The following is a 26,467-nucleotide window of genomic DNA, read 5'->3' on the forward strand; positions in this document are numbered from 1 at the left end:
ATTTTATGTCACTACACCTGCCAGCCCTCTTTTCATACAAACTCTCAGGTGCGACGAAGATGCTTCCACAAGCATTTTAAACTACTGTATTAAACGTAAGATGCGAAATTACAGTAATGAACTCAGTTTGTACAAGAATGCGCGGAGGAAGAGTGCTAGGAACTCGTTGAAAATAACGAAACACTGCGAATCGACAGATGTGCTCTTGAAATGCGTCAGAGCCTACTGTTTTGTAGGAGCGCTAAATTCCAAAAACTAACTACATTAAAAAAAACCTGTTCCCGTCCGACCACCGAAGATAAGCAACAACGTTTATATTCGGATCGGCGACCGCCTGGGAACTCTGGCTGTCTTCATTTCTTGCTTTCTTGTCGCTACCCCTGCCAGCCGTTTTTTCATGCTACCTTTCTCATGTGACAAAGATGCTTCCATACTGATTTTAAACTATCGTAAGATACGATATTAAGGAACTCAGTTTGAAAAGAGTGCGCCAAGGAAGACTTGCAAAGAGTCTCTGGAAATAACAAAACAGTATGAAGTGACAGAAATGTTGTGAAATACGTCAGGGCATATTGTTTTGTAGCAGTGCACAACGGCAAAATTGTAAACAAAAATTTACCTTTCGTCGCTACAAGAGATGGATACTTTGTCGAAAAGCCTGTGTCTTGTGTGCATGTTTTCGCACCTTTCCACGGCACGGCGCGGCACAGAGCTGCTCTGGTAGCTCCGAACGGCCGCACACGTCGCCTCGGACACGCCGGTTCGGCCCGCGCCCATCTCGCAGATGTTCCTCGTGCTTGTGCTGTCATATGGACCGCGACCCGAGCGGCAGCGAGCGGCAGTCGAGCAAAGTCGGGACAAGTCGGGACGGAAGGTGACAGCCGATTATGCACCGTGCGAATTACGCAAATATCTAGAAGCGCGACGCGTGTCAGGCAGGTGAGAACGCTTCTCTCGGTCCAGCAGGACACTGCCACACCCCGCGCAGTCCACCCGCCGCCCGGCCGCGCGCAATCCCTGCGACGGACAACAATAACAAGGTGCGTCTCCCGCGAGTGTCGGAGGCCGCACGAACCAAACGAATGACAGGCGGTGCAACGAGCAGCTGTGTTGTGCGTCTGACCCACGTGGCGGCGCGCCGCACTGCGCGTCGCCTTCGAGGTGGAAGGACGTGCTTTGCGTCAAATGTGCCACCGAAAATGGCGATTGCGTGTATTGGGAGGAGAGGCGAAGCCTTCTTGTGCCGTGCGGCTACAGTATACGGACGCCAACGGCCATACCATGTTGAATACACCGGTTCTCGTCCGATCACCGAAGTTAAGCAACATCGGGCCCGGTTAGTACTTGGATGGGTGACCGCCTGGGAACACCGGGTGCTGTTGGCTCCCTCTCTTCTTTTAAATTTTATGTCACTACACCTGCCAGCCCTCTTTTCATACAAACTCTCAGGTGCGACGAAGATGCTTCCACAAGCATTTTAAACTACTGTATTAAACGTAAGATGCGAAATTACAGTAATGAACTCAGTTTGTACAAGAATGCGCGGAGGAAGAGTGCTAGGAACTCGTTGAAAATAACGAAACACTGCGAATCGACAGATGTGCTCTTGAAATGCGTCAGAGCCTACTGTTTTGTAGGAGCGCTAAATTCCAAAAACTAACTACATTAAAAAAAACCTGTTCCCGTCCGACCACCGAAGATAAGCAACAACGTTTATATTCGGATCGGCGACCGCCTGGGAACTCTGGCTGTCTTCATTTCTTGCTTTCTTGTCGCTACCCCTGCCAGCCGTTTTTTCATGCTACCTTTCTCATGTGACAAAGATGCTTCCATACTGATTTTAAACTATCGTAAGATACGATATTAAGGAACTCAGTTTGAAAAGAGTGCGCCAAGGAAGACTTGCAAAGAGTCTCTGGAAATAACAAAACAGTATGAAGTGACAGAAATGTTGTGAAATACGTCAGGGCATATTGTTTTGTAGCAGTGCACAACGGCAAAATTGTAAACAAAAATTTACCTTTCGTCGCTACAAGAGATGGATACTTTGTCGAAAAGCCTGTGTCTTGTGTGCATGTTTTCGCACCTTTCCACGGCACGGCGCGGCACAGAGCTGCTCTGGTAGCTCCGAACGGCCGCACACGTCGCCTCGGACACGCCGGTTCGGCCCGCGCCCATCTCGCAGATGTTCCTCGTGCTTGTGCTGTCATATGGACCGCGACCCGAGCGGCAGCGAGCGGCAGTCGAGCAAAGTCGGGACAAGTCGGGACGGAAGGTGACAGCCGATTATGCACCGTGCGAATTACGCAAATATCTAGAAGCGCGACGCGTGTCAGGCAGGTGAGAACGCTTCTCTCGGTCCAGCAGGACACTGCCACACCCCGCGCAGTCCACCCGCCGCCCGGCCGCGCGCAATCCCTGCGACGGACAACAATAACAAGGTGCGTCTCCCGCGAGTGTCGGAGGCCGCACGAACCAAACGAATGACAGGCGGTGCAACGAGCAGCTGTGTTGTGCGTCTGACCCACGTGGCGGCGCGCCGCACTGCGCGTCGCCTTCGAGGTGGAAGGACGTGCTTTGCGTCAAATGTGCCACCGAAAATGGCGATTGCGTGTATTGGGAGGAGAGGCGAAGCCTTCTTGTGCCGTGCGGCTACAGTATAAGGACGCCAACGGCCATACCATGTTGAATACACCGGTTCTCGTCCGATCACCGAAGTTAAGCAACATCGGGCCCGGTTAGTACTTGGATGGGTGACCGCCTGGGAACACCGGGTGCTGTTGGCTCCCTCTCTTCTTTTAAATTTTATGTCACTACACCTGCCAGCCCTCTTTTCATACAAACTCTCAGGTGCGACGAAGATGCTTCCACAAGCATTTTAAACTACTGTATTAAACGTAAGATGCGAAATTACAGTAATGAACTCAGTTTGTACAAGAATGCGCGGAGGAAGAGTGCTAGGAACTCGTTGAAAATAACGAAACACTGCGAATCGACAGATGTGCTCTTGAAATGCGTCAGAGCCTACTGTTTTGTAGGAGCGATAAATTCCAAAAACTAACTACATTAAAAAAAACCTGTTCCCGTCCGACCACCGAAGATAAGCAACAACGTTTATATTCGGATCGGCGACCGCCTGGGAACTCTGGCTGTCTTCATTTCTTGCTTTCTTGTCGCTACCCCTGCCAGCCGTTTTTTCATGCTACCTTTCTCATGTGACAAAGATGCTTCCATACTGATTTTAAACTATCGTAAGATACGATATTAAGGAACTCAGTTTGAAAAGAGTGCGCCAAGGAAGACTTGCAAAGAGTCTCTGGAAATAACAAAACAGTATGAAGTGACAGAAATGTTGTGAAATACGTCAGGGCATATTGTTTTGTAGCAGTGCACAACGGCAAATTTGTAAACAAAAATTTACCTTTCGTCGCTACAAGAGATGGATACTTTGTCGAAAAGCCTGTGTCTTGTGTGCATGCTTTCGCACCTTTCCACGGCACGGCGCGGCACAGAGCTGCTCTGGTAGCTCCGAACGGCCGCACACGTCGCCTCGGACACGCCGGTTCGGCCCGCGCCCATCTCGCAGATGTTCCTCGTGCTTGTGCTGTCATATGGACCGCGACCCGAGCGGCAGCGAGCGGCAGTCGAGCAAAGTCGGGACAAGTCGGGACGGAAGGTGACAGCCGATTATGCACCGTGCGAATTACGCAAATATCTAGAAGCGCGACGCGTGTCAGGCAGGTGAGAACGCTTCTCTCGGTCCAGCAGGACACTGCCACACCCCGCGCAGTCCACCCGCCGCCCGGCCGCGCGCAATCCCTGCGACGGACAACAATAACAAGGTGCGTCTCCCGCGAGTGTCGGAGGCCGCACGAACCAAACGAATGACAGGCGGTGCAACGAGCAGCTGTGTTGTGCGTCTGACCCACGTGGCGGCGCGCCGCACTGCGCGTCGCCTTCGAGGTGGAAGGACGTGCTTTGCGTCAAATGTGCCACCGAAAATGGCGATTGCGTGTATTGGGAGGAGAGGCGAAGCCTTCTTGTGCCGTGCGGCTACAGTATAAGGACGCCAACGGCCATACCATGTTGAATACACCGGTTCTCGTCCGATCACCGAAGTTAAGCAACATCGGGCCCGGTTAGTACTTGGATGGGTGACCGCCTGGGAACACCGGGTGCTGTTGGCTCCCTCTCTTCTTTTAAATTTTATGTCACTACACCTGCCAGCCCTCTTTTCATACAAACTCTCAGGTGCGACGAAGATGCTTCCACAAGCATTTTAAACTACTGTATTAAACGTAAGATGCGAAATTACAGTAATGAACTCAGTTTGTACAAGAATGCGCGGAGGAAGAGTGCTAGGAACTCGTTGAAAATAACGAAACACTGCGAATCGACAGATGTGCTCTTGAAATGCGTCAGAGCCTACTGTTTTGTAGGAGCGCTAAATTCCAAAAACTAACTACATTAAAAAAAACCTGTTCCCGTCCGACCACCGAAGATAAGCAACAACGTTTATATTCGGATCGGCGACCGCCTGGGAACTCTGGCTGTCTTCATTTCTTGCTTTCTTGTCGCTACCCCTGCCAGCCGTTTTTTCATGCTACCTTTCTCATGTGACAAAGATGCTTCCATACTGATTTTAAACTATCGTAAGATACGATATTAAGGAACTCAGTTTGAAAAGAGTGCGCCAAGGAAGACTTGCAAAGAGTCTCTGGAAATAACAAAACAGTATGAAGTGACAGAAATGTTGTGAAATACGTCAGGGCATATTGTTTTGTAGCAGTGCACAACGGCAAAATTGTAAACAAAAATTTACCTTTCGTCGCTACAAGAGATGGATACTTTGTCGAAAAGCCTGTGTCTTGTGTGCATGTTTTCGCACCTTTCCACGGCACGGCGCGGCACAGAGCTGCTCTGGTAGCTCCGAACGGCCGCACACGTCGCCTCGGACACGCCGGTTCGGCCCGCGCCCATCTCGCAGATGTTCCTCGTGCTTGTGCTGTCATATGGACCGCGACCCGAGCGGCAGCGAGCGGCAGTCGAGCAAAGTCGGGACAAGTCGGGACGGAAGGTGACAGCCGATTATGCACCGTGCGAATTACGCAAATATCTAGAAGCGCGACGCGTGTCAGGCAGGTGAGAACGCTTCTCTCGGTCCAGCAGGACACTGCCACACCCCGCGCAGTCCACCCGCCGCCCGGCCGCGCGCAATCCCTGCGACGGACAACAATAACAAGGTGCGTCTCCCGCGAGTGTCGGAGGCCGCACGAACCAAACGAATGACAGGCGGTGCAACGAGCAGCTGTGTTGTGCGTCTGACCCACGTGGCGGCGCGCCGCACTGCGCGTCGCCTTCGAGGTGGAAGGACGTGCTTTGCGTCAAATGTGCCACCGAAAATGGCGATTGCGTGTATTGGGAGGAGAGGCGAAGCCTTCTTGTGCCGTGCGGCTACAGTATAAGGACGCCAACGGCCATACCATGTTGAATACACCGGTTCTCGTCCGATCACCGAAGTTAAGCAACATCGGGCCCGGTTAGTACTTGGATGGGTGACCGCCTGGGAACACCGGGTGCTGTTGGCTCCCTCTCTTCTTTTAAATTTTATGTCACTACACCTGCCAGCCCTCTTTTCATACAAACTCTCAGGTGCGACGAAGATGCTTCCACAAGCATTTTAAACTACTGTATTAAACGTAAGATGCGAAATTACAGTAATGAACTCAGTTTGTACAAGAATGCGCGGAGGAAGAGTGCTAGGAACTCGTTGAAAATAACGAAACACTGCGAATCGACAGATGTGCTCTTGAAATGCGTCAGAGCCTACTGTTTTGTAGGAGCGATAAATTCCAAAAACTAACTACATTAAAAAAAACCTGTTCCCGTCCGACCACCGAAGATAAGCAACAACGTTTATATTCGGATCGGCGACCGCCTGGGAACTCTGGCTGTCTTCATTTCTTGCTTTCTTGTCGCTACCCCTGCCAGCCGTTTTTTCATGCTACCTTTCTCATGTGACAAAGATGCTTCCATACTGATTTTAAACTATCGTAAGATACGATATTAAGGAACTCAGTTTGAAAAGAGTGCGCCAAGGAAGACTTGCAAAGAGTCTCTGGAAATAACAAAACAGTATGAAGTGACAGAAATGTTGTGAAATACGTCAGGGCATATTGTTTTGTAGCAGTGCACAACGGCAAATTTGTAAACAAAAATTTACCTTTCGTCGCTACAAGAGATGGATACTTTGTCGAAAAGCCTGTGTCTTGTGTGCATGCTTTCGCACCTTTCCACGGCACGGCGCGGCACAGAGCTGCTCTGGTAGCTCCGAACGGCCGCACACGTCGCCTCGGACACGCCGGTTCGGCCCGCGCCCATCTCGCAGATGTTCCTCGTGCTTGTGCTGTCATATGGACCGCGACCCGAGCGGCAGCGAGCGGCAGTCGAGCAAAGTCGGGACAAGTCGGGACGGAAGGTGACAGCCGATTATGCACCGTGCGAATTACGCAAATATCTAGAAGCGCGACGCGTGTCAGGCAGGTGAGAACGCTTCTCTCGGTCCAGCAGGACACTGCCACACCCCGCGCAGTCCACCCGCCGCCCGGCCGCGCGCAATCCCTGCGACGGACAACAATAACAAGGTGCGTCTCCCGCGAGTGTCGGAGGCCGCACGAACCAAACGAATGACAGGCGGTGCAACGAGCAGCTGTGTTGTGCGTCTGACCCACGTGGCGGCGCGCCGCACTGCGCGTCGCCTTCGAGGTGGAAGGACGTGCTTTGCGTCAAATGTGCCACCGAAAATGGCGATTGCGTGTATTGGGAGGAGAGGCGAAGCCTTCTTGTGCCGTGCGGCTACAGTATAAGGACGCCAACGGCCATACCATGTTGAATACACCGGTTCTCGTCCGATCACCGAAGTTAAGCAACATCGGGCCCGGTTAGTACTTGGATGGGTGACCGCCTGGGAACACCGGGTGCTGTTGGCTCCCTCTCTTCTTTGAAATTTTATGTCACTACACCTGCCAGCCCTCTTTTCATACAAACTCTCAGGTGCGACGAAGATGCTTCCACAAGCATTTTAAACTACTGTATTAAACGTAAGATGCGAAATTACAGTAATGAACTCAGTTTGTACAAGAATGCGCGGAGGAAGAGTGCTAGGAACTCGTTGAAAATAACGAAACACTGCGAATCGACAGATGTGCTCTTGAAATGCGTCAGAGCCTACTGTTTTGTAGGAGCGCTAAATTCCAAAAACTAACTACATTAAAAAAAACCTGTTCCCGTCCGACCACCGAAGATAAGCAACAACGTTTATATTCGGATCGGCGACCGCCTGGGAACTCTGGCTGTCTTCATTTCTTGCTTTCTTGTCGCTACCCCTGCCAGCCGTTTTTTCATGCTACCTTTCTCATGTGACAAAGATGCTTCCATACTGATTTTAAACTATCGTAAGATACGATATTAAGGAACTCAGTTTGAAAAGAGTGCGCCAAGGAAGACTTGCAAAGAGTCTCTGGAAATAACAAAACAGTATGAAGTGACAGAAATGTTGTGAAATACGTCAGGGCATATTGTTTTGTAGCAGTGCACAACGGCAAAATTGTAAACAAAAATTTACCTTTCGTCGCTACAAGAGATGGATACTTTGTCGAAAAGCCTGTGTCTTGTGTGCATGTTTTCGCACCTTTCCACGGCACGGCGCGGCACAGAGCTGCTCTGGTAGCTCCGAACGGCCGCACACGTCGCCTCGGACACGCCGGTTCGGCCCGCGCCCATCTCGCAGATGTTCCTCGTGCTTGTGCTGTCATATGGACCGCGACCCGAGCGGCAGCGAGCGGCAGTCGAGCAAAGTCGGGACAAGTCGGGACGGAAGGTGACAGCCGATTATGCACCGTGCGAATTACGCAAATATCTAGAAGCGCGACGCGTGTCAGGCAGGTGAGAACGCTTCTCTCGGTCCAGCAGGACACTGCCACACCCCGCGCAGTCCACCCGCCGCCCGGCCGCGCGCAATCCCTGCGACGGACAACAATAACAAGGTGCGTCTCCCGCGAGTGTCGGAGGCCGCACGAACCAAACGAATGACAGGCGGTGCAACGAGCAGCTGTGTTGTGCGTCTGACCCACGTGGCGGCGCGCCGCACTGCGCGTCGCCTTCGAGGTGGAAGGACGTGCTTTGCGTCAAATGTGCCACCGAAAATGGCGATTGCGTGTATTGGGAGGAGAGGCGAAGCCTTCTTGTGCCGTGCGGCTACAGTATAAGGACGCCAACGGCCATACCATGTTGAATACACCGGTTCTCGTCCGATCACCGAAGTTAAGCAACATCGGGCCCGGTTAGTACTTGGATGGGTGACCGCCTGGGAACACCGGGTGCTGTTGGCTCCCTCTCTTCTTTGAAATTTTATGTCACTACACCTGCCAGCCCTCTTTTCATACAAACTCTCAGGTGCGACGAAGATGCTTCCACAAGCATTTTAAACTACTGTATTAAACGTAAGATGCGAAATTACAGTAATGAACTCAGTTTGTACAAGAATGCGCGGAGGAAGAGTGCTAGGAACTCGTTGAAAATAACGAAACACTGCGAATCGACAGATGTGCTCTTGAAATGCGTCAGAGCCTACTGTTTTGTAGGAGCGCTAAATTCCAAAAACTAACTACATTAAAAAAAACCTGTTCCCGTCCGACCACCGAAGATAAGCAACAACGTTTATATTCGGATCGGCGACCGCCTGGGAACTCTGGCTGTCTTCATTTCTTGCTTTCTTGTCGCTACCCCTGCCAGCCGTTTTTTCATGCTACCTTTCTCATGTGACAAAGATGCTTCCATACTGATTTTAAACTATCGTAAGATACGATATTAAGGAACTCAGTTTGAAAAGAGTGCGCCAAGGAAGACTTGCAAAGAGTCTCTGGAAATAACAAAACAGTATGAAGTGACAGAAATGTTGTGAAATACGTCAGGGCATATTGTTTTGTAGCAGTGCACAACGGCAAAATTGTAAACAAAAATTTACCTTTCGTCGCTACAAGAGATGGATACTTTGTCGAAAAGCCTGTGTCTTGTGTGCATGTTTTCGCACCTTTCCACGGCACGGCGCGGCACAGAGCTGCTCTGGTAGCTCCGAACGGCCGCACACGTCGCCTCGGACACGCCGGTTCGGCCCGCGCCCATCTCGCAGATGTTCCTCGTGCTTGTGCTGTCATATGGACCGCGACCCGAGCGGCAGCGAGCGGCAGTCGAGCAAAGTCGGGACAAGTCGGGACGGAAGGTGACAGCCGATTATGCACCGTGCGAATTACGCAAATATCTAGAAGCGCGACGCGTGTCAGGCAGGTGAGAACGCTTCTCTCGGTCCAGCAGGACACTGCCACACCCCGCGCAGTCCACCCGCCGCCCGGCCGCGCGCAATCCCTGCGACGGACAACAATAACAAGGTGCGTCTCCCGCGAGTGTCGGAGGCCGCACGAACCAAACGAATGACAGGCGGTGCAACGAGCAGCTGTGTTGTGCGTCTGACCCACGTGGCGGCGCGCCGCACTGCGCGTCGCCTTCGAGGTGGAAGGACGTGCTTTGCGTCAAATGTGCCACCGAAAATGGCGATTGCGTGTATTGGGAGGAGAGGCGAAGCCTTCTTGTGCCGTGCGGCTACAGTATAAGGACGCCAACGGCCATACCATGTTGAATACACCGGTTCTCGTCCGATCACCGAAGTTAAGCAACATCGGGCCCGGTTAGTACTTGGATGGGTGACCGCCTGGGAACACCGGGTGCTGTTGGCTCCCTCTCTTCTTTTAAATTTTATGTCACTACACCTGCCAGCCCTCTTTTCATACAAACTCTCAGGTGCGACGAAGATGCTTCCACAAGCATTTTAAACTACTGTATTAAACGTAAGATGCGAAATTACAGTAATGAACTCAGTTTGTACAAGAATGCGCGGAGGAAGAGTGCTAGGAACTCGTTGAAAATAACGAAACACTGCGAATCGACAGATGTGCTCTTGAAATGCGTCAGAGCCTACTGTTTTGTAGGAGCGCTAAATTCCAAAAACTAACTACATTAAAAAAAACCTGTTCCCGTCCGACCACCGAAGATAAGCAACAACGTTTATATTCGGATCGGCGACCGCCTGGGAACTCTGGCTGTCTTCATTTCTTGCTTTCTTGTCGCTACCCCTGCCAGCCGTTTTTTCATGCTACCTTTCTCATGTGACAAAGATGCTTCCATACTGATTTTAAACTATCGTAAGATACGATATTAAGGAACTCAGTTTGAAAAGAGTGCGCCAAGGAAGACTTGCAAAGAGTCTCTGGAAATAACAAAACAGTATGAAGTGACAGAAATGTTGTGAAATACGTCAGGGCATATTGTTTTGTAGCAGTGCACAACGGCAAATTTGTAAACAAAAATTTACCTTTCGTCGCTACAAGAGATGGATACTTTGTCGAAAAGCCTGTGTCTTGTGTGCATGTTTTCGCACCTTTCCACGGCACGGCGCGGCACAGAGCTGCTCTGGTAGCTCCGAACGGCCGCACACGTCGCCTCGGACACGCCGGTTCGGCCCGCGCCCATCTCGCAGATGTTCCTCGTGCTTGTGCTGTCATATGGACCGCGACCCGAGCGGCAGCGAGCGGCAGTCGAGCAAAGTCGGGACAAGTCGGGACGGAAGGTGACAGCCGATTATGCACCGTGCGAATTACGCAAATATCTAGAAGCGCGACGCGTGTCAGGCAGGTGAGAACGCTTCTCTCGGTCCAGCAGGACACTGCCACACCCCGCGCAGTCCACCCGCCGCCCGGCCGCGCGCAATCCCTGCGACGGACAACAATAACAAGGTGCGTCTCCCGCGAGTGTCGGAGGCCGCACGAACCAAACGAATGACAGGCGGTGCAACGAGCAGCTGTGTTGTGCGTCTGACCCACGTGGCGGCGCGCCGCACTGCGCGTCGCCTTCGAGGTGGAAGGACGTGCTTTGCGTCAAATGTGCCACCGAAAATGGCGATTGCGTGTATTGGGAGGAGAGGCGAAGCCTTCTTGTGCCGTGCGGCTACAGTATAAGGACGCCAACGGCCATACCATGTTGAATACACCGGTTCTCGTCCGATCACCGAAGTTAAGCAACATCGGGCCCGGTTAGTACTTGGATGGGTGACCGCCTGGGAACACCGGGTGCTGTTGGCTCCCTCTCTTCTTTTAAATTTTATGTCACTACACCTGCCAGCCCTCTTTTCATACAAACTCTCAGGTGCGACGAAGATGCTTCCACAAGCATTTTAAACTACTGTATTAAACGTAAGATGCGAAATTACAGTAATGAACTCAGTTTGTACAAGAATGCGCGGAGGAAGAGTGCTAGGAACTCGTTGAAAATAACGAAACACTGCGAATCGACAGATGTGCTCTTGAAATGCGTCAGAGCCTACTGTTTTGTAGGAGCGCTAAATTCCAAAAACTAACTACATTAAAAAAAACCTGTTCCCGTCCGACCACCGAAGATAAGCAACAACGTTTATATTCGGATCGGCGACCGCCTGGGAACTCTGGCTGTCTTCATTTCTTGCTTTCTTGTCGCTACCCCTGCCAGCCGTTTTTTCATGCTACCTTTCTCATGTGACAAAGATGCTTCCATACTGATTTTAAACTATCGTAAGATACGATATTAAGGAACTCAGTTTGAAAAGAGTGCGCCAAGGAAGACTTGCAAAGAGTCTCTGGAAATAACAAAACAGTATGAAGTGACAGAAATGTTGTGAAATACGTCAGGGCATATTGTTTTGTAGCAGTGCACAACGGCAAAATTGTAAACAAAAATTTACCTTTCGTCGCTACAAGAGATGGATACTTTGTCGAAAAGCCTGTGTCTTGTGTGCATGTTTTCGCACCTTTCCACGGCACGGCGCGGCACAGAGCTGCTCTGGTAGCTCCGAACGGCCGCACACGTCGCCTCGGACACGCCGGTTCGGCCCGCGCCCATCTCGCAGATGTTCCTCGTGCTTGTGCTGTCATATGGACCGCGACCCGAGCGGCAGCGAGCGGCAGTCGAGCAAAGTCGGGACAAGTCGGGACGGAAGGTGACAGCCGATTATGCACCGTGCGAATTACGCAAATATCTAGAAGCGCGACGCGTGTCAGGCAGGTGAGAACGCTTCTCTCGGTCCAGCAGGACACTGCCACACCCCGCGCAGTCCACCCGCCGCCCGGCCGCGCGCAATCCCTGCGACGGACAACAATAACAAGGTGCGTCTCCCGCGAGTGTCGGAGGCCGCACGAACCAAACGAATGACAGGCGGTGCAACGAGCAGCTGTGTTGTGCGTCTGACCCACGTGGCGGCGCGCCGCACTGCGCGTCGCCTTCGAGGTGGAAGGACGTGCTTTGCGTCAAATGTGCCACCGAAAATGGCGATTGCGTGTATTGGGAGGAGAGGCGAAGCCTTCTTGTGCCGTGCGGCTACAGTATAAGGACGCCAACGGCCATACCATGTTGAATACACCGGTTCTCGTCCGATCACCGAAGTTAAGCAACATCGGGCCCGGTTAGTACTTGGATGGGTGACCGCCTGGGAACACCGGGTGCTGTTGGCTCCCTCTCTTCTTTTAAATTTTATGTCACTACACCTGCCAGCCCTCTTTTCATACAAACTCTCAGGTGCGACGAAGATGCTTCCACAAGCATTTTAAACTACTGTATTAAACGTAAGATGCGAAATTACAGTAATGAACTCAGTTTGTACAAGAATGCGCGGAGGAAGAGTGCTAGGAACTCGTTGAAAATAACGAAACACTGCGAATCGACAGATGTGCTCTTGAAATGCGTCAGAGCCTACTGTTTTGTAGGAGCGCTAAATTCCAAAAACTAACTACATTAAAAAAAACCTGTTCCCGTCCGACCACCGAAGATAAGCAACAACGTTTATATTCGGATCGGCGACCGCCTGGGAACTCTGGCTGTCTTCATTTCTTGCTTTCTTGTCACTACCCCTGCCAGCCGTTTTTTCATGCTACCTTTCTCATGTGACAAAGATGCTTCCATACTGATTTTAAACTATCGTAAGATACGATATTAAGGAACTCAGTTTGAAAAGAGTGCGCCAAGGAAGACTTGCAAAGAGTCTCTGGAAATAACAAAACAGTATGAAGTGACAGAAATGTTGTGAAATACGTCAGGGCATATTGTTTTGTAGCAGTGCACAACGGCAAATTTGTAAACAAAAATTTACCTTTCGTCGCTACAAGAGATGGATACTTTGTCGAAAAGCCTGTGTCTTGTGTGCATGTTTTCGCACCTTTCCACGGCACGGCGCGGCACAGAGCTGCTCTGGTAGCTCCGAACGGCCGCACACGTCGCCTCGGACACGCCGGTTCGGCCCGCGCCCATCTCGCAGATGTTCCTCGTGCTTGTGCTGTCATATGGACCGCGACCCGAGCGGCAGCGAGCGGCAGTCGAGCAAAGTCGGGACAAGTCGGGACGGAAGGTGACAGCCGATTATGCACCGTGCGAATTACGCAAATATCTAGAAGCGCGACGCGTGTCAGGCAGGTGAGAACGCTTCTCTCGGTCCAGCAGGACACTGCCACACCCCGCGCAGTCCACCCGCCGCCCGGCCGCGCGCAATCCCTGCGACGGACAACAATAACAAGGTGCGTCTCCCGCGAGTGTCGGAGGCCGCACGAACCAAACGAATGACAGGCGGTGCAACGAGCAGCTGTGTTGTGCGTCTGACCCACGTGGCGGCGCGCCGCACTGCGCGTCGCCTTCGAGGTGGAAGGACGTGCTTTGCGTCAAATGTGCCACCGAAAATGGCGATTGCGTGTATTGGGAGGAGAGGCGAAGCCTTCTTGTGCCGTGCGGCTACAGTATACGGACGCCAACGGCCATACCATGTTGAATACACCGGTTCTCGTCCGATCACCGAAGTTAAGCAACATCGGGCCCGGATAGTACTTGGATGGGTGACCGCCTGGGAACACCGGGTGCTGTTGGCTCCCTCTCTTCTTTTAAATTTTATGTCACTACACCTGCCAGCCCTCTTTTCATACAAACTCTCAGGTGCGACGAAGATGCTTCCACAAGCATTTTAAACTACTGTATTAAACGTAAGATGCGAAATTACAGTAATGAACTCAGTTTGTACAAGAATGCGCGGAGGAAGAGTGCTAGGAACTCGTTGAAAATAACGAAACACTGCGAATCGACAGATGTGCTCTTGAAATGCGTCAGAGCCTACTGTTTTGTAGGAGCGCTAAATTCCAAAAACTAACTACATTAAAAAAAACCTGTTCCCGTCCGACCGCCGAAGATAAGCAACAACGTTTATATTCGGATCGGCGACCGCCTGGGAACTCTGGCTGTCTTCATTTCTTGCTTTCTTGTCGCTACCCCTGCCAGCCGTTTTTTCATGCTACCTTTCTCATGTGACAAAGATGCTTCCATACTGATTTTAAACTATCGTAAGATACGATATTAAGGAACTCAGTTTGAAAAGAGTGCGCCAAGGAAGACTTGCAAAGAGTCTCTGGAAATAACAAAACAGTATGAAGTGACAGAAATGTTGTGAAATACGTCAGGGCATATTGTTTTGTAGCAGTGCACAACGGCAAATTTGTAAACAAAAATTTACCTTTCGTCGCTACAAGAGATGGATACTTTGTCGAAAAGCCTGTGTCTTGTGTGCATGTTTTCGCACCTTTCCACGGCACGGCGCGGCACAGAGCTGCTCTGGTAGCTCCGAACGGCCGCACACGTCGCCTCGGACACGCCGGTTCGGCCCGCGCCCATCTCGCAGATGTTCCTCGTGCTTGTGCTGTCATATGGACCGCGACCCGAGCGGCAGCGAGCGGCAGTCGAGCAAAGTCGGGACAAGTCGGGACGGAAGGTGACAGCCGATTATGCACCGTGCGAATTACGCAAATATCTAGAAGCGCGACGCGTGTCAGGCAGGTGAGAACGCTTCTCTCGGTCCAGCAGGACACTGCCACACCCCGCGCAGTCCACCCGCCGCCCGGCCGCGCGCAATCCCTGCGACGGACAACAATAACAAGGTGCGTCTCCCGCGAGTGTCGGAGGCCGCACGAACCAAACGAATGACAGGCGGTGCAACGAGCAGCTGTGTTGTGCGTCTGACCCACGTGGCGGCGCGCCGCACTGCGCGTCGCCTTCGAGGTGGAAGGACGTGCTTTGCGTCAAATGTGCCACCGAAAATGGCGATTGCGTGTATTGGGAGGAGAGGCGAAGCCTTCTTGTGCCGTGCGGCTACAGTATAAGGACGCCAACGGCCATACCGTGTTGAATACACCGGTTCTCGTCCCATCACCGAAGTTAAGCAACATCGGGCCCGGTTAGTACTTGGATGGGTGACCGCCTGGGAACACCGGGTGCTGTTGGCTCCCTCTCTTCTTTTAAATTTTATGTCACTACACCTGCCAGCCCTCTTTTCATACAAACTCTCAGGTGCGACGAAGATGCTTCCACAAGCATTTTAAACTACTGTATTAAACGTAAGATGCGAAATTACAGTAATGAACTCAGTTTGTACAAGAATGCGCGGAGGAAGAGTGCTAGGAACTCGTTGAAAATAACGAAACACTGCGAATCGACAGATGTGCTCTTGAAATGCGTCAGAGCCTACTGTTTTGTAGGAGCGATAAATTCCAAAAACTAACTACATTAAAAAAAACCTGTTCCCGTCCGACCACCGAAGATAAGCAACAACGTTTATATTCGGATCGGCGACCGCCTGGGAACTCTGGCTGTCTTCATTTCTTGCTTTCTTGTCGCTACCCCTGCCAGCCGTTTTTTCATGCTACCTTTCTCATGTGACAAAGATGCTTCCATACTGATTTTAAACTATCGTAAGATACGATATTAAGGAACTCAGTTTGAAAAGAGTGCGCCAAGGAAGACTTGCAAAGAGTCTCTGGAAATAACAAAACAGTATGAAGTGACAGAAATGTTGTGAAATACGTCAGGGCATATTGTTTTGTAGCAGTGCACAACGGCAAAATTGTAAACAAAAATTTACCTTTCGTCGCTACAAGAGATGGATACTTTGTCGAAAAGCCTGTGTCTTGTGTGCATGTTTTCGCACCTTTCCACGGCACGGCGCGGCACAGAGCTGCTCTGGTAGCTCCGAACGGCCGCACACGTCGCCTCGGACACGCCGGTTCGGCCCGCGCCCATCTCGCAGATGTTCCTCGTGCTTGTGCTGTCATATGGACCGCGACCCGAGCGGCAGCGAGCGGCAGTCGAGCAAAGTCGGGACAAGTCGGGACGGAAGGTGACAGCCGATTATGCACCGTGCGAATTACGCAAATATCTAGAAGCGCGACGCGTGTCAGGCAGGTGAGAACGCTTCTCTCGGTCCAGCAGGACACTGCCACACCCCGCGCAGTCCACCCGCCGCCCGGCCGCGCGCAATCCCTGCGACGGACAACAATAACAAGGTGCGTCTCCCGCGAGTGTCGGAGGCCGCACGAACCAAACGAATGACAGGCGGTGCAACGAGCAGCTGTGTTGTGCGTCTGACCCACGTGGCGGCGCGCCGCACTGCGCGTCGCCTTCGAGGTGGAAGGACGTGCTTTGCGTCAAATGTGCCACCGAAAATGGCGATTGCGTGTATTGGGAGGAGAGGCGAAGCCTTCTTGTGCCGTGCGGCTACAGTATAAGGACGCCAACGGCCATACCATGTTGAATACACCGGTTCTCGTCCGATCACCGAAGTTAAGCAACATCGGGCCCGGTTAGTACTTGGATGGGTGACCGCCTGGGAACACCGGGTGCTGTTGGCTCCCTCTCTTCTTTTAAATTTTATGTCACTACACCTGCCAGCCCTCTTTTCATACAAACTCTCAGGTGCGACGAAGATGCTTCCACAAGCATTTTAAACTACTGTATTAAACGTAAGATGCGAAATTACAGTAATGAACTCAGTTTGTACAAGAATGCGCGGAGGAAGAGTGCTAGGAACTCGTTGAAAATAACGAAACACTGCGAATCGACAGATGTGCTCTTGAAATGCGTCAGAGCCTACTGTTTTGTAGGAGCGCTAAATTCCAAAAACTAACTACATTAAAAAAAACCTGTTCCCGTCCGACCGCCGAAGATAAGCAACAACGTTTATATTCGGATCGGCGACCGCCTGGGAACTCTGGCTGTCTTCATTTCTTGCTTTCTTGTCGCTACCCCTGCCAGCCGTTTTTTCATGCTACCTTTCTCATGTGACAAAGATGCTTCCATACTGATTTTAAACTATCGTAAGATACGATATTAAGGAACTCAGTTTGAAAAGAGTGCGCCAAGGAAGACTTGCAAAGAGTCTCTGGAAATAACAAAACAGTATGAAGTGACAGAAATGTTGTGAAATACGTCAGGGCATATTGTTTTGTAGCAGTGCACAACGGCAAATTTGTAAACAAAAATTTACCTTTCGTCGCTACAAGAGATGGATACTTTGTCGAAAAGCCTGTGTCTTGTGTGCATGTTTTCGCACCTTTCCACGGCACGGCGCGGCACAGAGCTGCTCTGGTAGCTCCGAACGGCCGCACACGTCGCCTCGGACACGCCGGTTCGGCCCGCGCCCATCTCGCAGATGTTCCTCGTGCTTGTGCTGTCATATGGACCGCGACCCGAGCGGCAGCGAGCGGCAGTCGAGCAAAGTCGGGACAAGTCGGGACGGAAGGTGACAGCCGATTATGCACCGTGCGAATTACGCAAATATCTAGAAGCGCGACGCGTGTCAGGCAGGTGAGAACGCTTCTCTCGGTCCAGCAGGACACTGCCACACCCCGCGCAGTCCACCCGCCGCCCGGCCGCGCGCAATCCCTGCGACGGACAACAATAACAAGGTGCGTCTCCCGCGAGTGTCGGAGGCCGCACGAACCAAACGAATGACAGGCGGTGCAACGAGCAGCTGTGTTGTGCGTCTGACCCACGTGGCGGCGCGCCGCACTGCGCGTCGCCTTCGAGGTGGAAGGACGTGCTTTGCGTCAAATGTGCCACCGAAAATGGCGATTGCGTGTATTGGGAGGAGAGGCGAAGCCTTCTTGTGCCGTGCGGCTACAGTATAAGGACGCCAACGGCCATACCGTGTTGAATACACCGGTTCTCGTCCCATCACCGAAGTTAAGCAACATCGGGCCCGGTTAGTACTTGGATGGGTGACCGCCTGGGAACACCGGGTGCTGTTGGCTCCCTCTCTTCTTTTAAATTTTATGTCACTACACCTGCCAGCCCTCTTTTCATACAAACTCTCAGGTGCGACGAAGATGCTTCCACAAGCATTTTAAACTACTGTATTAAACGTAAGATGCGAAATTACAGTAATGAACTCAGTTTGTACAAGAATGCGCGGAGGAAGAGTGCTAGGAACTCGTTGAAAATAACGAAACACTGCGAATCGACAGATGTGCTCTTGAAATGCGTCAGAGCCTACTGTTTTGTAGGAGCGCTAAATTCCAAAAACTAACTACATTAAAAAAAACCTGTTCCCGTCCGACCACCGAAGATAAGCAACAACGTTTATATTCGGATCGGCGACCGCCTGGGAACTCTGGCTGTCTTCATTTCTTGCTTTCTTGTCGCTACCCCTGCCAGCCGTTTTTTCATGCTACGTTTCTCATGTGACAAAGATGCTTCCATACTGATTTTAAACTATCGTAAGATACGATATTAAGGAACTCAGTTTGAAAAGAGTGCGCCAAGGAAGACTTGCAAAGAGTCTCTGGAAATAACAAAACAGTATGAAGTGACAGAAATGTTGTGAAATACACACACGCGAGACAGATTGTAGCAGTGCACAACGGCAAATTTGTAAACAAAAATTTACCTTTCGTCGCTACAAGAGATGGATACTTTGTCGAAAAGCCTGTGTCTTGTGTGCATGCTTTCGCACCTTTCCACGGCACGGCGCGGCACAGAGCTGCTCTGGTAGCTCCGAACGGCCGCACACGTCGCCTCGGACACGCCGGTTCGGCCCGCGCCCATCTCGCAGATGTTCCTCGTGCTTGTGCTGTCATATGGACCGCGACCCGAGCGGCAGCGAGCGGCAGTCGAGCAAAGTCGGGACAAGTCGGGACGGAAGGTGACAGCCGATTATGCACCGTGCGAATTACGCAAATATCTAGAAGCGCGACGCGTGTCAGGCAGGTGAGAACGCTTCTCTCGGTCCAGCAGGACACTGCCACACCCCGCGCAGTCCACCCGCCGCCCGGCCGCGCGCAATCCCTGCGACGGACAACAATAACAAGGTGCGTCTCCCGCGAGTGTCGGAGGCCGCACGAACCAAACGAATGACAGGCGGTGCAACGAGCAGCTGTGTTGTGCGTCTGACCCACGTGGCGGCGCGCCGCACTGCGCGTCGCCTTCGAGGTGGAAGGACGTGCTTTGCGTCAAATGTGCCACCGAAAATGGCGATTGCGTGTATTGGGAGGAGAGGCGAAGCCTTCTTGTGCCGTGCGGCTACAGTATAAGGACGCCAACGGCCATACCATGTTGAATACACCGGTTCTCGTCCGATCACCGAAGTTAAGCAACATCGGGCCCGGTTAGTACTTGGATGGGTGACCGCCTGGGAACACCGGGTGCTGTTGGCTCCCTCTCTTCTTTTAAATTTTATGTCACTACACCTGCCAGCCCTCTTTTCATACAAACTCTCAGGTGCGACGAAGATGCTTCCACAAGCATTTTAAACTACTGTATTAAACGTAAGATGCGAAATTACAGTAATGAACTCAGTTTGTACAATAATGCGCGGAGGAAGAGTGCTAGGAACTCGTTGAAAATAACGAAACACTGCGAATCGACAGATGTGCTCTTGAAATGCGTCAGAGCCTACTGTTTTGTAGGAGCGCTAAATTCCAAAAACTAACTACATTAAAAAAAACCTGTTCCCGTCCGACCACCGAAGATAAGCAACAACGTTTATATTCGGATCGGCGACCGCCTGGGAACTCTGGCTGTCTTCATTTCTTGCTTTCTTGTCGCTACCCCTGCCAGCCGTTTTTTCATGCTACCTTTCTCATGTGACAAAGATGCTTCCATACTGATTTTAAACTATCGTAAGATACGATATTAAGGAACTCAGTTTGAAAAGAGTGCGCCAAGGAAGACTTGCAAAGAGTCTCTGGAAATAACAAAACAGTATGAAGTGACAGAAATGTTGTGAAATACGTCAGGGCATATTGTTTTGTAGCAGTGCACAACGGCAAAATTGTAAACAAAAATTTACCTTTCGTCGCTACAAGAGATGGATACTTTGTCGAAAAGCCTGTGTCTTGTGTGCATGTTTTCGCACCTTTCCACGGCACGGCGCGGCACAGAGCTGCTCTGGTAGCTCCGAACGGCCGCACACGTCGCCTCGGACACGCCGGTTCGGCCCGCGCCCATCTCGCAGATGTTCCTCGTGCTTGTGCTGTCATATGGACCGCGACCCGAGCGGCAGCGAGCGGCAGTCGAGCAAAGTCGGGACAAGTCGGGACGGAAGGTGACAGCCGATTATGCACCGTGCGAATTACGCAAATATCTAGAAGCGCGACGCGTGTCAGGCAGGTGAGAACGCTTCTCTCGGTCCAGCAGGACACTGCCACACCCCGCGCAGTCCACCCGCCGCCCGGCCGCGCGCAATCCCTGCGACGGACAACAATAACAAGGTGCGTCTCCCGCGAGTGTCGGAGGCCGCACGAACCAAACGAATGACAGGCGGTGCAACGAGCAGCTGTGTTGTGCGTCTGACCCACGTGGCGGCGCGCCGCACTGCGCGTCGCCTTCGAGGTGGAAGGACGTGCTTTGCGTCAAATGTGCCACCGAAAATGGCGATTGCGTGTATTGGGAGGAGAGGCGAAGCCTTCTTGTGCCGTGCGGCTACAGTATACGGACGCCAACGGCCATACCATGTTGAATACACCGGTTCTCGTCCGATCACCGAAGTTAAGCAACATCGGGCCCGGTTAGTACTTGGATGGGTGACCGCCTGGGAACACCGGGTGCTGTTGGCTCCCTCTCTTCTTTTAAATTTTATGTCACTACACCTGCCAGCCCTCTTTTCATACAAACTCTCAGGTGCGACGAAGATGCTTCCACAAGCATTTTAAACTACTGTATTAAACGTAAGATGCGAAATTACAGTAATGAACTCAGTTTGTACAAGAATGCGCGGAGGAAGAGTGCTAGGAACTCGTTGAAAATAACGAAACACTGCGAATCGACAGATGTGCTCTTGAAATGCGTCAGAGCCTACTGTTTTGTAGGAGCGCTAAATTCCAAAAACTAACTACATTAAAAAAAACCTGTTCCCGTCCGACCACCGAAGATAAGCAACAACGTTTATATTCGGATCGGCGACCGCCTGGGAACTCTGGCTGTCTTCATTTCTTGCTTTCTTGTCGCTACCCCTGCCAGCCGTATTTTCATGCTACCTTTCTCATGTGACAAAGATGCTTCCATACTGATTTTAAACTATCGTAAGATACGATATTAAGGAACTCAGTTTGAAAAGAGTGCGCCAAGGAAGACTTGCAAAGAGTCTCTGGAAATAACAAAACAGTATGAAGTGACAGAAATGTTGTGAAATACGTCAGGGCATATTGTTTTGTAGCAGTGCACAACGGCAAAATTGTAAACAAAAATTTACCTTTCGTCGCTACAAGAGATGGATACTTTGTCGAAAAGCCTGTGTCTTGTGTGCATGTTTTCGCACCTTTCCACGGCACGGCGCGGCACAGAGCTGCTCTGGTAGCTCCGAACGGCCGCACACGTCGCCTCGGACACGCCGGTTCGGCCCGCGCCCATCTCGCAGATGTTCCTCGTGCTTGTGCTGTCATATGGACCGCGACCCGAGCGGCAGCGAGCGGCAGTCGAGCAAAGTCGGGACAAGTCGGGACGGAAGGTGACAGCCGATTATGCACCGTGCGAATTACGCAAATATCTAGAAGCGCGACGCGTGTCAGGCAGGTGAGAACGCTTCTCTCGGTCCAGCAGGACACTGCCACACCCCGCGCAGTCCACCCGCCGCCCGGCCGCGCGCAATCCCTGCGACGGACAACAATAACAAGGTGCGTCTCCCGCGAGTGTCGGAGGCCGCACGAACCAAACGAATGACAGGCGGTGCAACGAGCAGCTGTGTTGTGCGTCTGACCCACGTGGCGGCGCGCCGCACTGCGCGTCGCCTTCGAGGTGGAAGGACGTGCTTTGCGTCAAATGTGCCACCGAAAATGGCGATTGCGTGTATTGGGAGGAGAGGCGAAGCCTTCTTGTGCCGTGCGGCTACAGTATAAGGACGCCAACGGCCATACCATGTTGAATACACCGGTTCTCGTCCGATCACCGAAGTTAAGCAACATCGGGCCCGGTTAGTACTTGGATGGGTGACCGCCTGGGAACACCGGGTGCTGTTGGCTCCCTCTCTTCTTTTAAATTTTATGTCACTACACCTGCCAGCCCTCTTTTCATACAAACTCTCAGGTGCGACGAAGATGCTTCCACAAGCATTTTAAACTACTGTATTAAACGTAAGATGCGAAATTACAGTAATGAACTCAGTTTGTACAAGAATGCGCGGAGGAAGAGTGCTAGGAACTCGTTGAAAATAACGAAACACTGCGAATCGACAGATGTGCTCTTGAAATGCGTCAGAGCCTACTGTTTTGTAGGAGCGCTAAATTCCAAAAACTAACTACATTAAAAAAAACCTGTTCCCGTCCGACCGCCGAAGATAAGCAACAACGTTTATATTCGGATCGGCGACCGCCTGGGAACTCTGGCTGTCTTCATTTCTTGCTTTCTTGTCGCTACCCCTGCCAGCCGTTTTTTCATGCTACCTTTCTCATGTGACAAAGATGCTTCCATACTGATTTTAAACTATCGTAAGATACGATATTAAGGAACTCAGTTTGAAAAGAGTGCGCCAAGGAAGACTTGCAAAGAGTCTCTGGAAATAACAAAACAGTATGAAGTGACAGAAATGTTGTGAAATACGTCAGGGCATATTGTTTTGTAGCAGTGCACAACGGCAAAATTGTAAACAAAAATTTACCTTTCGTCGCTACAAGAGATGGATACTTTGTCGAAAAGCCTGTGTCTTGTGTGCATGTTTTCGCACCTTTCCACGGCACGGCGCGGCACAGAGCTGCTCTGGTAGCTCCGAACGGCCGCACACGTCGCCTCGGACACGCCGGTTCGGCCCGCGCCCATCTCGCAGATGTTCCTCGTGCTTGTGCTGTCATATGGACCGCGACCCGAGCGGCAGCGAGCGGCAGTCGAGCAAAGTCGGGACAAGTCGGGACGGAAGGTGACAGCCGATTATGCACCGTGCGAATTACGCAAATATCTAGAAGCGCGACGCGTGTCAGGCAGGTGAGAACGCTTCTCTCGGTCCAGCAGGACACTGCCACACCCCGCGCAGTCCACCCGCCGCCCGGCCGCGCGCAATCCCTGCGACGGACAACAATAACAAGGTGCGTCTCCCGCGAGTGTCGGAGGCCGCACGAACCAAACGAATGACAGGCGGTGCAACGAGCAGCTGTGTTGTGCGTCTGACCCACGTGGCGGCGCGCCGCACTGCGCGTCGCCTTCGAGGTGGAAGGACGTGCTTTGCGTCAAATGTGCCACCGAAAATGGCGATTGCGTGTATTGGGAGGAGAGGCGAAGCCTTCTTGTGCCGTGCGGCTACAGTATAAGGACGCCAACGGCCATACCGTGTTGAATACACCGGTTCTCGTCCCATCACCGAAGTTAAGCAACATCGGGCCCGGTTAGTACTTGGATGGGTGACCGCCTGGGAACACCGGGTGCTGTTGGCTCCCTCTCTTCTTTTAAATTTTATGTCACTACACCTGCCAGCCCTCTTTTCATACAAACTCTCAGGTGCGACGAAGATGCTTCCACAAGCATTTTAAACTACTGTATTAAACGTAAGATGCGAAATTACAGTAATGAACTCAGTTTGTACAAGAATGCGCGGAGGAAGAGTGCTAGGAACTCGTTGAAAATAACGAAACACTGCGAATCGACAGATGTGCTCTTGAAATGCGTCAGAGCCTACTGTTTTGTAGGAGCGCTAAATTCCAAAAACTAACTACATTAAAAAAAACCTGTTCCCGTCCGACCACCGAAGATAAGCAACAACGTTTATATTCGGATCGGCGACCGCCTGGGAACTCTGGCTGTCTTCATTTCTTGCTTTCTTGTCGCTACCCCTGCCAGCCGTTTTTTCATGCTACCTTTCTCATGTGACAAAGATGCTTCCATACTGATTTTAAACTATCGTAAGATACGATATTAAGGAACTCAGTTTGAAAAGAGTGCGCCAAGGAAGACTTGCAAAGAGTCTCTGGAAATAACAAAACAGTATGAAGTGACAGAAATGTTGTGAAATACGTCAGGGCATATTGTTTTGTAGCAGTGCACAACGGCAAATTTGTAAACAAAAATTTACCTTTCGTCGCTACAAGAGATGGATACTTTGTCGAAAAGCCTGTGTCTTGTGTGCATGCTTTCGCACCTTTCCACGGCACGGCGCGGCACAGAGCTGCTCTGGTAGCTCCGAACGGCCGCACACGTCGCCTCGGACACGCCGGTTCGGCCCGCGCCCATCTCGCAGATGTTCCTCGTGCTTGTGCTGTCATATGGACCGCGACCCGAGCGGCAGCGAGCGGCAGTCGAGCAAAGTCGGGACAAGTCGGGACGGAAGGTGACAGCCGATTATGCACCGTGCGAATTACGCAAATATCTAGAAGCGCGACGCGTGTCAGGCAGGTGAGAACGCTTCTCTCGGTCCAGCAGGACACTGCCACACCCCGCGCAGTCCACCCGCCGCCCGGCCGCGCGCAATCCCTGCGACGGACAACAATAACAAGGTGCGTCTCCCGCGAGTGTCGGAGGCCGCACGAACCAAACGAATGACAGGCGGTGCAACGAGCAGCTGTGTTGTGCGTCTGACCCACGTGGCGGCGCGCCGCACTGCGCGTCGCCTTCGAGGTGGAAGGACGTGCTTTGCGTCAAATGTGCCACCGAAAATGGCGATTGCGTGTATTGGGAGGAGAGGCGAAGCCTTCTTGTGCCGTGCGGCTACAGTATAAGGACGCCAACGGCCATACCGTGTTGAATACACCGGTTCTCGTCCCATCACCGAAGTTAAGCAACATCGGGCCCGGTTAGTACTTGGATGGGTGACCGCCTGGGAACACCGGGTGCTGTTGGCTCCCTCTCTTCTTTTAAATTTTATGTCACTACACCTGCCAGCCCTCTTTTCATACAAACTCTCAGGTGCGACGAAGATGCTTCCACAAGCATTTTAAACTACTGTATTAAACGTAAGATGCGAAATTACAGTAATGAACTCAGTTTGTACAAGAATGCGCGGAGGAAGAGTGCTAGGAACTCGTTGAAAATAACGAAACACTGCGAATCGACAGATGTGCTCTTGAAATGCGTCAGAGCCTACTGTTTTGTAGGAGCGCTAAATTCCAAAAACTAACTACATTAAAAAAAACCTGTTCCCGTCCGACCACCGAAGATAAGCAACAACGTTTATATTCGGATCGGCGACCGCCTGGGAACTCTGGCTGTCTTCATTTCTTGCTTTCTTGTCGCTACCCCTGCCAGCCGTTTTTTCATGCTACCTTTCTCATGTGACAAAGATGCTTCCATACTGATTTTAAACTATCGTAAGATACGATATTAAGGAACTCAGTTTGAAAAGAGTGCGCCAAGGAAGACTTGCAAAGAGTCTCTGGAAATAACAAAACAGTATGAAGTGACAGAAATGTTGTGAAATACGTCAGGGCATATTGTTTTGTAGCAGTGCACAACGGCAAATTTGTAAACAAAAATTTACCTTTCGTCGCTACAAGAGATGGATACTTTGTCGAAAAGCCTGTGTCTTGTGTGCATGCTTTCGCACCTTTCCACGGCACGGCGCGGCACAGAGCTGCTCTGGTAGCTCCGAACGGCCGCACACGTCGCCTCGGACACGCCGGTTCGGCCCGCGCCCATCTCGCAGATGTTCCTCGTGCTTGTGCTGTCATATGGACCGCGACCCGAGCGGCAGCGAGCGGCAGTCGAGCAAAGTCGGGACAAGTCGGGACGGAAGGTGACAGCCGATTATGCACCGTGCGAATTACGCAAATATCTAGAAGCGCGACGCGTGTCAGGCAGGTGAGAACGCTTCTCTCGGTCCAGCAGGACACTGCCACACCCCGCGCAGTCCACCCGCCGCCCGGCCGCGCGCAATCCCTGCGACGGACAACAATAACAAGGTGCGTCTCCCGCGAGTGTCGGAGGCCGCACGAACCAAACGAATGACAGGCGGTGCAACGAGCAGCTGTGTTGTGCGTCTGACCCACGTGGCGGCGCGCCGCACTGCGCGTCGCCTTCGAGGTGGAAGGACGTGCTTTGCGTCAAATGTGCCACCGAAAATGGCGATTGCGTGTATTGGGAGGAGAGGCGAAGCCTTCTTGTGCCGTGC

The 26,467-nt window shown here is 51.8% G+C and overlaps 18 non-coding genes across 18 annotated transcripts; all 18 read left to right on the forward strand.

The window, feature by feature from the left end:
• The first annotated feature begins 1,266 nt into the window (after positions 1–1,266).
• LOC126321883 (5S ribosomal RNA) lies at positions 1,267–1,385 on the forward strand. The gene has a single exon (XR_007558614.1). It is a non-coding gene; the product is annotated as a 5S ribosomal RNA (ribosomal RNA).
• A 1,282-nt stretch (positions 1,386–2,667) lies between these two features.
• Positions 2,668–2,786, forward strand: LOC126321894 (5S ribosomal RNA). The gene has a single exon (XR_007558625.1). It is a non-coding gene; the product is annotated as a 5S ribosomal RNA (ribosomal RNA).
• A 1,282-nt stretch (positions 2,787–4,068) lies between these two features.
• LOC126321906 (5S ribosomal RNA) lies at positions 4,069–4,187 on the forward strand. The gene has a single exon (XR_007558636.1). It is a non-coding gene; the product is annotated as a 5S ribosomal RNA (ribosomal RNA).
• Positions 4,188–5,469: 1,282 nt separating this feature from the next.
• On the forward strand, positions 5,470–5,588 carry LOC126321917 (5S ribosomal RNA). Its single transcript, XR_007558647.1, has one exon. It is a non-coding gene; the product is annotated as a 5S ribosomal RNA (ribosomal RNA).
• Positions 5,589–6,870: 1,282 nt separating this feature from the next.
• LOC126321850 (5S ribosomal RNA) lies at positions 6,871–6,989 on the forward strand. Its single transcript, XR_007558582.1, has one exon. It is a non-coding gene; the product is annotated as a 5S ribosomal RNA (ribosomal RNA).
• Positions 6,990–8,271: 1,282 nt separating this feature from the next.
• Positions 8,272–8,390, forward strand: LOC126321861 (5S ribosomal RNA). Its single transcript, XR_007558593.1, has one exon. It is a non-coding gene; the product is annotated as a 5S ribosomal RNA (ribosomal RNA).
• Positions 8,391–9,672: 1,282 nt separating this feature from the next.
• LOC126321872 (5S ribosomal RNA) lies at positions 9,673–9,791 on the forward strand. Its single transcript, XR_007558604.1, has one exon. It is a non-coding gene; the product is annotated as a 5S ribosomal RNA (ribosomal RNA).
• Positions 9,792–11,073: 1,282 nt separating this feature from the next.
• On the forward strand, positions 11,074–11,192 carry LOC126321876 (5S ribosomal RNA). The gene has a single exon (XR_007558607.1). It is a non-coding gene; the product is annotated as a 5S ribosomal RNA (ribosomal RNA).
• A 1,282-nt stretch (positions 11,193–12,474) lies between these two features.
• Positions 12,475–12,593, forward strand: LOC126321877 (5S ribosomal RNA). The gene has a single exon (XR_007558608.1). It is a non-coding gene; the product is annotated as a 5S ribosomal RNA (ribosomal RNA).
• Positions 12,594–13,875: 1,282 nt separating this feature from the next.
• On the forward strand, positions 13,876–13,994 carry LOC126321851 (5S ribosomal RNA). Its single transcript, XR_007558583.1, has one exon. It is a non-coding gene; the product is annotated as a 5S ribosomal RNA (ribosomal RNA).
• A 1,282-nt stretch (positions 13,995–15,276) lies between these two features.
• On the forward strand, positions 15,277–15,395 carry LOC126321865 (5S ribosomal RNA). The gene has a single exon (XR_007558597.1). It is a non-coding gene; the product is annotated as a 5S ribosomal RNA (ribosomal RNA).
• A 1,282-nt stretch (positions 15,396–16,677) lies between these two features.
• Positions 16,678–16,796, forward strand: LOC126321878 (5S ribosomal RNA). The gene has a single exon (XR_007558609.1). It is a non-coding gene; the product is annotated as a 5S ribosomal RNA (ribosomal RNA).
• A 1,282-nt stretch (positions 16,797–18,078) lies between these two features.
• LOC126321866 (5S ribosomal RNA) lies at positions 18,079–18,197 on the forward strand. Its single transcript, XR_007558598.1, has one exon. It is a non-coding gene; the product is annotated as a 5S ribosomal RNA (ribosomal RNA).
• A 1,282-nt stretch (positions 18,198–19,479) lies between these two features.
• LOC126321879 (5S ribosomal RNA) lies at positions 19,480–19,598 on the forward strand. The gene has a single exon (XR_007558610.1). It is a non-coding gene; the product is annotated as a 5S ribosomal RNA (ribosomal RNA).
• A 1,282-nt stretch (positions 19,599–20,880) lies between these two features.
• On the forward strand, positions 20,881–20,999 carry LOC126321880 (5S ribosomal RNA). Its single transcript, XR_007558611.1, has one exon. It is a non-coding gene; the product is annotated as a 5S ribosomal RNA (ribosomal RNA).
• A 1,282-nt stretch (positions 21,000–22,281) lies between these two features.
• On the forward strand, positions 22,282–22,400 carry LOC126321881 (5S ribosomal RNA). Its single transcript, XR_007558612.1, has one exon. It is a non-coding gene; the product is annotated as a 5S ribosomal RNA (ribosomal RNA).
• A 1,282-nt stretch (positions 22,401–23,682) lies between these two features.
• LOC126321867 (5S ribosomal RNA) lies at positions 23,683–23,801 on the forward strand. Its single transcript, XR_007558599.1, has one exon. It is a non-coding gene; the product is annotated as a 5S ribosomal RNA (ribosomal RNA).
• Positions 23,802–25,083: 1,282 nt separating this feature from the next.
• Positions 25,084–25,202, forward strand: LOC126321868 (5S ribosomal RNA). Its single transcript, XR_007558600.1, has one exon. It is a non-coding gene; the product is annotated as a 5S ribosomal RNA (ribosomal RNA).
• The last annotated feature ends 1,265 nt before the right edge of the window (positions 25,203–26,467 follow it).

This window comes from Schistocerca gregaria, unplaced genomic scaffold (genome assembly GCF_023897955.1).
Source record: "Schistocerca gregaria isolate iqSchGreg1 unplaced genomic scaffold, iqSchGreg1.2 ptg000774l, whole genome shotgun sequence".
In the NCBI taxonomy this organism is placed as follows: Eukaryota; Metazoa; Arthropoda; class Insecta; order Orthoptera; family Acrididae; genus Schistocerca; species Schistocerca gregaria.